Consider the following 13,102-nt stretch of genomic DNA (forward strand, 5'->3'; position numbering starts at 1 on the left):
GTTCTTGGGTCTACAGCATGCCGAAGCAGCTTTTCATGAAGGTGTATGTTTAGCCTGCGAGAACATGTCTGTTTGTGCATTTGTGAGGTCGGGTGGCCTACCCTTTGAAACACCGCCCTCCTTTTCTTTTGCCTACTGGCACCAAGATGCAACCGCAAAGCTACGGAAGGATGACTTTTGTATACAACCTTTTGTAGACACAACCTCCGCCTCGATGACTGGTACTTTGGGACTGCAAGGACATCGCAGCCACAACCACACATAACTTTCTTCCCCGGGGTTCATGAGGAGTCGACGCGATCACGGAAAACCCATTTTCCTCCCGGAACCGGACACATCAGCCATCACCCCTCACCTCTCTTGATTGCATGGCCGCTAATTGTTTTGCCTGTTGGCATACGGCCACTTTGATGGCGTCTGCGTACCAGGCTTAATGGGAGGCGGCTTCTGCCCTGCATGCAATGACGTTGCTGCAGGTCCACCAGGCTAAGGCATGACTTGGTGGTTCAACTTGGTGGTCCAGGAACGCCATCTCTGGCTGTGCCTGGCCAACATGCGGGAAGCCGATAAAACTTGGCTCCTGAATGCCCTGGTGTCCCAGGCCGGCCTATTCGGCGAGACCGTCGAGAACTTCGCCCAAAAGTAGACTGAGGCTATTGCTCAGATCATGCCGCGTCGGAAAAAAAACAACACCTGGCATTGACGTTGGCACCTCAGTCTGCTTTTCACCGAGGGCATCCTGCTGCGGCCGCCCCTTTTCCTCCCCTTCAAAGAAGTGAGGAACCGGTCGTCAGCAGTCCACCCTGCCCACTCAGCCTGCTACCTGAGGTGGAATGCGAAAATCTAAGAGGCTGTTTACACTTGGCATTAACATGCGTTTTCGTCGATTGGATCACAAGTGGACGACGTTAATGCCAGGTGTTAACGGTGTTCAAAACGTTTTGAGCTCGTCCACTTTCGACCACTTTCAACCACATCCAGAGGTGGTCGAAACCACTTTCGATCGGATCGCTTTGGAGTTGCAAAACGCACATGTGGTTGAATGCGTTCGAACAGCCACACGCGACCGCCTTCTCTCCGCCCATTTATCTAATCTAAGGTATTAAACAAAAGTTTTACGTCTTTTTTGACTTCTGGCGTGAACATTCGGTGAACAGCGCTATTTTTAGCCTTTCATTGATAAAACTAAGCGGCTGGTCTCCGTAGTTTCGTTTTGAAAGCGTGTAAAAGTTGCCCGATCCTATTTCATCAATTGCGCTGAAAATTCAAAGAAAGCTCTTACATACTCATGTAGAAAACACTGTGCAGCATGTTTACTTGCTAAACAAGCAGTGCACTCCGACATAATATTAGTTTGCGTCCATATAAACTCAATATAACTCCCGCTCAGGTTTGAATGACAGCAGAGAGACTCGCCCACCGTCTCACAGACCACCCCCTCATAGTATTCATCACAGAAGCGGTCGAAAGTGGACAAAAGAGACGAATTTAAATACCAGGTTAAAACGTAATGTGTCTCTCTCGTCCACTTGTGATCCGATCGATGAAAACACATCTTAATACCAAGTGTAAACAGCCCCTAAGGCCCCTGAAATGGGTGACCTGGAGATGGAGGGGATCACTCTTCAGGAGGTTGTGAATGCACCCCCCCCCAGTGGAGGGATGGGTGGGGAATCCTAAGTTTCAGTTTTTTCTGTTCCAACAGCTTTCAGCCGGCACCCACAAAATGAGTGAATTTCATTTCCTTCTCCAGGTCTCCAGAGAAACACGGGATCTACAACCGGGCTCATAACCAACCGTCCTCCTCTTTCGCCAGCGGGTATGTTGAGCAGCTTAGGACCCTCACAACAGAGCCCCATCTGCCCAGCCACCCATCTGCAGAACCAGGTGAGTAACATTCTGTGTAGCACTTCTGTTGGTGTGACCAAAAAGCACACATTGGCAATCACCTCCGCTTGCTGTGGGTATACAGGTCATGTACATTAATCCATCTCGCTCGGTATCTGGGGGCTTGGCAACAGCTTCCCAGCCCATCGCATTAGTTTTTGCGCATGATCCGTCTCAACTATGCGATTCAGTTCTTCCGGCATCCACCCAAATTTTCAGGCATTCGCTTCACTATGGTGAAAGCTGGCGATGCCACATACTGCGTGCGGACATTATGGTCCTTCTGGCGAAGGATGCGATCGAGACTGTCTCTCTCTCCCCATGTCTTCACGAAAGTTGCGAAAGGGGATCTCAAACCCCTGAGAGAGAGAGCAGTGTTTGCATACTGGTGTATCTCAACGACTGGCTCATAATAGCACAGTCTTGTCAGACACTTTGCGAACACAGAGATTCAGTGTTCATCCTTTTCACTTATTTGGGTCTTCGGGTCAACTGGCAAAAGAGCAAACTTTGTCCCGTGCAGAGGATCTCTTTTCTTGGTATGGAACTCGACTTGGACATTCTAACGGCACGTCTAACACAAGCATGTACAGATGATACTGACCTGCTTGAATACATTCAAAGGCAAAAACGCGGTCCAACTGAAACAATTTTAGAGGCTCCTGGGGCATATGGCAGCAGCAGCGGCATATAAATTGCTTCAAGTTGTGGGCTGTATATCTTGCTCTCCATTTCAGCAACGAGCTCCGAGGCAAAGATGTATTAGTAGACCTGGTAGCTTTCAGTAAATATATTTGTTCTCAATAATGATTTATACCACTTCATGTGAGTATATATTTATAAAATTTTACCCTCAGATTTGACACAAAAACAGAACAGAGTCAAAGCCTCAGGTTTAACCTTGCTTTATATCATGGTTGGTAAGATGTCATGGGTAGATAGTTAAAATGCTTAATTTTACAATAATGTTTGATTTACTAAAAAGTAGAAGTAGCATTTATTTTGGACCCATGTGCTGTGGTGTGTTGCGAGAAGGGTGTGTTGGGAAGGCCCGGATTAACACAGTGAAATGCCCCAGGGTGACCAAATTTCAAGTGCACCCCCCCCCCCAAAAAAAAGTAGTTTTGTCATGGGTGCCCGCACATGACCGAGTACTTGTAAAAAAAACATTTTGGCCGCAGTCTGGAGCCCTTGGGCCCCCCTATTGCTTGGTGCCCCAGGGCACTCGCCCAATCCCGTCTATAGATAATTCGGCCCTGGTGGTGGGCTGCTTTGGGTTAAAAAGTCCAGGGCCACTTTTTGATCCCAGTCCACCCCCTACTCCATTACTCCATAAAAGTACAGATACAGCTCAAATAATACTCCTTTATAAGTAAAAATTGTAAAGACAGATTTTTACTTGAGTAAAGTACAGAAGTACTTGCTTTTAGAAGTATTTTTTTGTTTGTAATACTTTACAATAATATAGCATTTGTTAACATTTACATTAATTCATGCATTAACTGAATTAAATAAACAGCTTTTGAGCATTTGTAATTTTTTTATGTTAGTTAATACCAATACAATTGTTCACAGTAGTTCAATGCAAATTAACTAATGTTAACAGATACAACTTTTAATTCTAAAAATGTATTCCCATACTGCAAAAAAAATTCTAGCCAAAATGTGACCAGTCACGGAAAGTAGGGACACAAGTCGGATCTGGTGCATTTTGAGTTATTCATAGATTCTGAAAGCGCAGATTCTAAGCTTTCCAACGATGTGTAACACATGGAAATCTGATAAGATTTGGAGAAGTTGTGGCCATTTGAATGTAACACATTCAAAAAAGAGAATGCTGAGAAATTTGAGAAAGAAAAAAGTTAACACTTTCCCTTTTCCCTGGCTGGAGAGACAATATGGCTCATTTACATCTCATTTAGCTAAGCCATACCCCCTGTAAAGCCGTTTTGAGATACAGCTGTTCTAGCAGCATATGTAGTATTTTATTACAGAAGTCCGAATGACAAAATGCAAAAATAAACATGACTTTTTACCTTAGTGTTGATCACAAGTCGAATCCAGTCTGTTTCAGATGTGTGAATCATCCAATGATTTTTGTCCACAAATGCGTATAATCCGTGAAATATAGATATATAGTCTATTTCGCATGAACTTCTGGTAATACAATATAATATACAATCTGAGGAATATTTACACCGTAACATGTAAGGGTATATCAGATTACACTCCGGTATTTACGTTCCGTTAAACACATGAACCCGCCTTCAAAGTTTGTATTTAAAATAATAGATAATCCAAAAACAGCACCGTTGAAAACGTGAAGTCCTTAAGAGATGTTACCAATCGCTCGCTCATTCCTCCATCAGCCAATGACTTCATGGAAAATATTGATAGACAAAACATGTAGCCAATATTATATAAAGAATACAACGATCTCTGTGTAACTTCTGTGTGTTTGGACAAATAACAGTCAGCCGCGTCACTGACTTAATGGGGCACCGCAGTCGGATGACGTCAAAGTACCGCGAGAGCGAGTCGAAATTAAACTACTCCGTAAGATTTCTTAAACAGCTCTCGCGGTACTTTGACGTCATCCGACTGCGGCGCCCCATAAAGTCAGCGACGCATAAAGTGTTATTTGTTCCGCCCCAGCTTCTTTTATATTTCTTTTGTTTTGTGCGCCCGAGCTTCATTTACAGTCTGGGGAGACGCACACTATAAGTTTGAAAAAAATAAATAAAACTAAGCAAACATGTCTAAGGGACAGAGCAGCCACACGTCACTACAGTCACGTGACTTCACGCTCGAGCCGGAAGAGAAGACAATGCTGAATAAAGTCGTAATTCTTGCTATTTTTGGACCAAACTGTATTTTCGATGCTTCAACACAATTTCACTGACCCACTGATGTCACATGGACTACTTTGAGGATGTTTTTATTACCTTTCTGGACATGGAAACCGTACATAGATTTTCAATGGAGGAGACAGAAAGCTCTCAGACTAAATCTAATGTTAAAACATCTTAAACTGTGTTCCGAAGATGAACGGAGGTCTTCCGAGTTTAGGACGACATAATGGTAAGTCATTAATGACTAGGGATGGCTGACGCGAAACAGTCGTTCCGAAGCTTTGCGAGATCCCGAAGCGCAGATGTGTCGAAACACTGATCCGAAGCGTGATTCAAAACACCCATGTCACGTGACTATGACCAAATGAAGCCTCGAACTGTTTCACTAAGTGTTTCATCAGGTGTGTTCTGCCGAATCAGCCTTTGATTGGCACGGTCGGGAACAGACAACACAATCGCACATCTGTATAAAAGTGAAATAAACGCATATTGACCTTGTGGGTTTTTGTGAGAGGAGTTTTTTAAAGGCTGGAGAAATTATCTGTAAAAAAAGAAGTAGGCTAATTCCTTCCACACACAGCAGATATTTATATGTGACATGGTGGCTTGATATATTTTATTAATTTCTTATTGTTTATGTGGTATTTATCTCTATTCAATTTATTTATTAAATAGACCGTCTTACAGTTATTGACAATAATGAGCCTAAGCTCATGTAGTTGTCAAACAGATGTTAAAACAACAACAAAAAATATGTAACTTCATTGTGAAAACGGTAATAGTAACGCATTTTCCGGGGTTCGATCCAAGGTTTTTTTTTACATGAGAGTCGAGGACACTATCCACTCTCCCGCCTGATAACTTGTGTTAATCAATCAACAGGTGGGATACAATTTGTCAGCGCTCGTCTAAAACCTTGTCAAGGCTGCTCTATGGAAATACGTGCGATTGACCACTAGATGTCACTGTGGAGGCGGTTTCGAACCATGTTTCGAAGCCTCGACACAATTGATTCAACTGTTTCAGTGTTTCACGAAGCCTCGCTCTGCCCATCACTATTAATGACATTATTTTCAGTTTTGGGCGAACTATCCTTATTCAGTAGTCACGCTGTTCCCTTTGGGGGCGGAGGCGAAAACACAAGCTTATCCAGTATGTAAATATACACACAGACAATGACGCCCCCCGCTGCACGCTAGAATCTCCGGAAAACAAGCCTATTTTAACCGCAAAATGTACGCTTTTAAATATACATAAACTGCTATCTCAAAATGGAGAGGCTTCTTCGTGATCTCAACTAACAGATTCTACAATAAAACGAAAATCACAAATTTTGAAAAAAAAACTTTGTTTCTCATTTTCTCGAAACTTGTGCTGCCGACTTGTGTCCCTGGTTTCCGTGACGGGTCACAAATATGTTTTAAATATATGTAAATTGATTTTGTAAAAAGTAAAGCTTAATTAAATATATTTTTTGAATTTGAAAATATGTTTTTCATACAGATGGTTTATAAGCTTCATGTTTAAACTGTAATACGTTTTTCTTTTTGTTGTTTACAGTGTTGATTTCAAACATCCACTCCGGAAAAACTGAAGGTAATTCACTTTAATTTATTTATTACACCACATTTTCATAAACTGAGTTTATTATTATATTTAATTTGATGATTTTTTTTACGTCAACTCTTTCCCGACCCGCATTTAAAAAAAGTTTTTTAACAAAAGTTTAATGCCTTCCAGAAAATGTTCTTCTTTAAATATAAAAACATACAATATATCAAATAATAGAACAGACCCTTTGCTTTCATTCTATATTCATTTGTTCTCTTTTTATCACCTCTTTTTATTTGTAAATATGGGTAGGTATCTTCAAAAATAGGTATCTATATAAAATATAAAAATGTTGAGCAAAAAGCTGAGATAATTGTGTTTTTTTGTGAAGGACTTTTTAGATAGATCAGACTCACAGCGATGATCAAAGCATACACAGAGTTTGAACTGTTTGTCTTAAGGGTTGCTTCCGGGTTATATATAAGTTGGGTAAGAGCCCTATCTGTAGATAACTTGTCAATGATGGGAAAAGAGTTAAATGCATTTACATGATTTAAAGCTAAAATTTTTCTTTCTTACATTTGCTCCTGTATCCTGACACTTACATTCCTTACATATAAAGTCACAAGTAAACTATTAATAGCATATATTGTACAGTGTCAAATATAATGTTAAGAGTGAAATCATGTAACTTTGTACAAAATAACATTCTTATATCCAGCATGTTTTTAACAATATATTAAATTTTTGAATACAAGATTTACAAAATATTTATTTATTAATTTGCATTACAAGACGTAGACATTTATTCAGCATGTGTGTTCCCTGATGTAGCGATTCAGCGGGAGGAAGGGAATAACATTATTTAAAACACTATGAACCTCTGACCGAAACACTGTGTTAATCCCTAAGGGAATTTCCAGATTTAACTCAAAGGGAATAATAAGTATAATTAACCTCGGCTCAACTATATAAATTAATAAGGTTTTAACTGATTTAGCTGAATAATAATAACAATTAATTAATGCATACGTCCAGTGAATATACTCATAATCGTACATTAAGAAGTTAATTCCGTGGCCTTCAGAAAATAACTTTACTACAGCTAAACAGTATATTACCTCAAGAGCATGTAAAACAAGATTGAAAGGCAGATAAATTGAATTTGATTTCAAGAGCATTGAACACAGAAACAATTCAATTGTGAAATGCAAAACCGGTTTATTAAACTACGCTACACTATAAAAAACACACGAGGCTAACTATACATACTAACCAGGGCCTGAAGTTAACCACCAGCCACTGTGGCAGTGGTTTTGACCACCAGCCACTGTGGCAGGTGGATTTAGAAATCCACCTGCCACAGTGACTTTTTTACCAGCCAGACAGTTTTTTTATTTGCCTGAATAGTGAATGATAACACTGTCTTTATTGTATGAACTAAATATAATTATTTTTTTTGAGCTACAAAAGTGATTTTCTCTTTGTCTTAGGTTGTTTGATTAACATTGATGACACAGACTTAAGTATGTTAATTGAGGTTACTGTCTCTTTAAGACCAAATAAGCACAGACTGGTTTTTGACTCTCTACACTTTAGACATAAAGAAATGTTTTATTAGAAAAAGAATACTGTGAAGATCATTTTGTTTATATTGTGCCCTGTCAAAAACAGAAAGATTTTATGTAAGCTTGCTTTTAGGAACGCTTCTCTCCGATGTGCCCTATTGAGTACCCTTAAACGTCTCGGGTTACGTATGTAACCCTTGTTCCCTGAGAAGGGAACGAGACGCTGCGTCGCCATAGAGACGCTTTGGGAACGCCTTCAGGTGTGAGTGCGTCTGAATGTGTATATCAAATCCAACCAATGGTGGGGCGTGACGTCACCGGCGGGGTGACGCAGGAGCCGGAAAGCATAAAAGGCGACGTACAACCACGCCCCCACTATCTGAAATATTGCCGAAGACGGCTTACAGGTACGCAGGAAGTATGGCAAAGGAGACGCAGCGTCTCGTTCCCTTCTCAGGGAAAAAGGGTTACATACGTAACCCGAGACGTTCCCTTTCGAGGGAACTCGCGCCGCGTCGCCATAGAGACGCTTTGGGAACGCTATACCCAATCCGCCAGACTACGAGTGACTGTCTGTGTGTAAAAAGCACAACTAAGACCTAAGCACCAAAGATCCAGAAGTAGGAGTAAGATCCAACTCATAAAACTGTACAAAAGTGAGCGGTGAGGACCAGCCTGCCGCATCACAGACATCCTGGACAGAGGCACCTGCCCACAGGGCTTTATGGCGCTTTTCCATTGCATAGTACCCCACGGTTTAGTTTAGTGTGGGTCGGGTCAGCTCACCTTGGCGTGGTTAACTTTTCCATCGAGTTTAGTATCACTTCGCAGTGGGAGGGATAATAGGCGTGTCGTTATATTTGCGCTGCCTACTGCTGTGACATCATACAAGTAAGAGCGTTGTTGTACATTCCCAAACATTATTTATTTCTCAGTCTGCCACAAAATTAAAATTGGCCACCACAAATAGATGTTTGCACATCGCGTTTATAACTACCTCTGTCTCATATGACAGTTTCTGTTCAAACGCCAGTGGCGCCAGCCAACGGCGCACCACTGGGCCTCATTTAAGTTGCATTTAAGCATCTATGCGAACGTGCGCGTCGCGAATGTTCCGCCACAAACTGCAAGAATGGAAAAAACTGTTATGGTGTCCCTGATTCTCTGATTCTGTGGATGTTTTTATCGCTAAAAGGGAGTTTGGAAACTTAGCAGAGCACAGAAGACAACATGTTTGCTCGAGACAGCGCAAGCTAGCACACTGAGGTAAAGCTAAACTTTACATTATAGCGATGACGCCGTAGTGACGATTCTGTCAGACCAATCAGTGATCTACAGTGTTTTCGCGTCACGTTTGGTATCAGCTCGGGTCGCTTGGAACCCCAACCGAGGTGGTACGAAAAAAAGTATCGGGTACCACGTTGTGCACCTAATGGAAAAGCTCCCAAAATTAAGCTGACCCGACCCAAACCAAACCAAACCGTGGGGCACTATGCAATGGAAAAGCGCCATTAGATGCTGCCATACCTCTAGTTGAATGCGCTCTGACGGTTAAAGGAGAGGGCCGTCCAGGGGCTTCATAAGCAAAAGAGATAGCCTCGACTATCCATTTACTTAAAGTTTTCTTTGTGGCCGGGAAACCTTTCCGGGCCGAACCAAAGCACAAAAATAACTGCTCTGCTTTCCTTAACTCCGCTGTTCTGAGCACATACATGTCCAGTGCTCATACTGGACAGAGTAAATTAAGCTTTCTTTGGCTCGCGCCCTTTAATGGTGGAGGGCAGAACGCCTGCAAGACTATGGGGCGTGGTATGTTGCTCAAAACCTTCGGAACATAGCCGATCTAGGGTATAGAAAAACCTTACCCATGCCTGGAGCGAACTCGAGACAGGTTGGCGAAACTGAGAGAGCCTCTAAATCTCCTACCCTCTTAAGGGAGGTAATAGCTAGGAGAAATATAGTTTCCAGAATAAGAAACTTTCTGAAATTAAATCAATGGCTCAAATGGTGCCCCTGATAAGTCCTCCAGGACCACAGACAGATCCCACGCAGGGATCCTAAAATGACTCGCAGGCCTCAGCCTCCGAGTGCCACACAGGAAATGCATGAATAGATGGTCTCTACTTAATGAGGGACCGACCACTAAGGTATGAAAGACAGATATAACTGCCACATAAGCCTTAATGGTCAAAGTAGGCAGCCCTGCTGCAAACTGCTCTTATAAAAACTCCAGAACTTTACCAAGGGGCAGTTAACTGGGTCATATAAGTGCTCTTGGCACCACGTAATTAAAGTCTTTTTTCAAATGTGTATAATTTCCTGGTGGAGGGAGCTCTCGAAATAAAATAGTCTGCACAACCCCAGTTGAGAGACCCATTTCTATGAGTCTGTCCTCCTCAGAGGCCAGACCCAAAAACTCTAGGCAGGGGTAAAACACAGTGCCCCTTGCCTGAGACTACCGATCCCTCCAGATCGGCCCCTGAAATGGGGAGCCGTCTAGGAGGGAGACCAGGTTCGAAAACCACACTCGGGTCAGCCAACACGGGGCTACGAGCAGCGGCTGTGCCTTGTGCTGCTGGATCCTCTTCAGAACTTCTGGGAGCAGAGCTATTGGGGAAAAACACACAGGAGGCCCTCAGACCCTTCCTGTGTCATGGCAACCAGTCCGAGTGGGACTGGGTGAAAGAGAGAAAACCAAAAGTACAATGTGAATTCTCCTGAATTGCAAACAGGTCAGCTTTCGCTTGGCCGAACCGGAGCCAACTTTGCTCCCCCACATGTGGGTGGAGTCTTCATTCCCCAAGCTCAACGCCTGCCTCAGCAGAACGTCTGCTCCATGTGGACTTACATAGATTTTGACCTTATGGTCTTCCATAGCCACTTCCCGGCCTTAGAGGGATGCATCCGTCGTAAGCCTGATGTGACGACCCTGAGCCCCCGATATTGGCCTTCATGTGAAAGGAACCATGGTTTCTTCCATAATACTAAGGCACAAAGCATCTGCGTGTGACCTTGATCATGAGAAACAGGTTGCCCCTCAGGGAACCCCATGGTTAAAAGGATGGATTCTTTACGAGCAGGAGACAACCGTGCCTGCAGTCGTTGAAATCCATACCACGCCCAGAAAAGAGGTCCTCTGTGCTGGAGAAACATACTTTTCCTGGCGTTAAGTTGATGGGACATTTTTGTCCCTTTTGGCTTTCCATAACTGAGCACAGCTAGAAAGGGATGCGTCTGTCATCAATGTTTTGCGGCGACAGACCGCACCTAACTTGGGGCCTGTAAACAAATACCCAAAATTTGTCCATATTCTTAGGGCACGAAGACATATGCGCGTAACCCTGAACATGTGAGAAAGCCAACACTGGCCTTTTTTGAGAAAGGAACCATAGTTTCTGCCATAATACTAAGGCACAAAGCATTCGCGTGTGACCTTGATTATGCAAAACGGGTTACCCCTCAGGAAACCCCATGGTTAAAGGATGGATTCTATACGAGCAGGAGACAACCGTGCCTGCAGTCATTGAAATCCATACTACGCCCAGAAAAGAGGTCCTCTGTACTGAAGAAGCACAATTTTCCTGGTGTTTAGCTAATTGGACATTTTTGTCCTTTTGGCTTTCCATAGTCGATCCTCAGCTTAACAGAAATGCATCTGTCATTAATGTCATGCGACAACAGTCCGCACCTCACTGGCCGAAAGGAACCATTGTTTCTTCCATAATACTAAGGCACAAAGCATCTGCGTGTGACCTTGATCATGAGAAACGGGTTGCCCCTCAAGGAACCCCATGGTTAAAGGATGGATTCTATACGAGGAGGGGACAACAGTGCCTGCTATCGTAGAAATCCATACTACACCCAGAAAAGAGGTCCTCTGTACTGGAGAAGCACACTTTTCCTGGCGTTTTAGCTGATTGGACATTTTTGTCCTATTGGCCTTCCATAGCTGATCCGCAGCTTAAGAGAGATACATCTGTCATTAATGTCATGCAGCGACAGACCACATCTCACCTCGGGCTTTGAGACAGAAACCCAAAATCTTTACATATTCTAGAGTACAAAGACATGTGCGCGTAACCCTGAACATGCAAAAAGGGTTGCCCCTCGAGGAAAAACCCTGATTTTAAAACCATCACTTGGTGTGCGATTGACCTAGCTTCAACTCATTCACTTATGTGAAAAATGGACATGACACGAGCAGGAGACATCTGTGCCTGCATCATCGTAGAGTTCCATATTATCCCCAAAATGTGATCACCTGTGTTAGGACTAACATACTTTTCTTGGTGTTCAGTCTCAACGCTAGGTATCTAGGCCGAAGGGAAGGCTGATATTGGTATGCCATGCCCCCAAAGGCAAACCTGAGATTCTGTGAGCAGGAAAAATCCATTAACAAAAACCAGTCCTCGGATCTGATTTGAGATTAATGTGAGTGACTGTCAACATCATGAACCATAATTTTGTGACAGTTTAGCCTTTGAATAAAAGGAATTCCAATTCCTGCTCTAAAATTAGGGATAGTCTAATTTTCTGTGCATAACACCCATTGAGATATGTTTGGAATGTTTTCCCATGCTATTATAATTTTTACCAAGGGAACCTGATTTACTGTGCTCTGTACTACGAGAGGCAGAGTGTTCACAGTAAATACAGGAGGGTACTGAGAAGTGTGGGGACCCGTAAATGGCGGATAAAACCCACACTCCCCAGGAGGGCATACCCTGATAGGGCTTTATACATATATTTGACAATGTTGGAGGCTTTAGGGATGAAGCCACTCATGGCAACATAAAAACATCCTCTAAATATAGCCTATTATGTTTAAAAGCTAGCTGAAGTGCTCGTGTAAACATGGTCAGATGGTATTTTTCATGACTTGCATAATAATGGAGATCAGGAAAGAAAGAAAGCCTCGGTGTTGAGATTGCACTCATTTTGTATGAAAACTCTCATCTAATTTGCTGGATGATATAGTTTCTTTTTATATATATAAACTTCTAATTTAATAGACCGGTCGAGGCGGGCCTCGAACCGCAGACACGCGAACATCGTCTGACGATTGCTGCGTCCGAAAACTCAAGGCAGTGACTCGTTGCCTCACTGCCTCATGAGGAAATGACTTCGGAGGCATGAAGGTAGCTCAGAGAAAGACTTTCTGACACACTTCTAAGGCAGCGTGTTTGAAATTTAAACAGAGAGCACCTTTGTGATAACTAATCACATGTTTGAAAACTACAATAC

General features: G+C 42.8%; 1 pseudogene; it reads left to right on the plus strand.

Moving 5' to 3' along the window:
- Positions 1-493: 493 nt before the first annotated feature.
- LOC141349251 (Fc receptor-like protein 5) overlaps positions 494-13,102 on the plus strand; it is a 118,845-nt pseudogene continuing 106,236 nt past the window's right edge.

This window comes from Misgurnus anguillicaudatus, chromosome 19, assembly GCF_027580225.2.
Source record: "Misgurnus anguillicaudatus chromosome 19, ASM2758022v2, whole genome shotgun sequence".
NCBI classification, from domain to species: domain Eukaryota; kingdom Metazoa; phylum Chordata; class Actinopteri; order Cypriniformes; family Cobitidae; genus Misgurnus; species Misgurnus anguillicaudatus.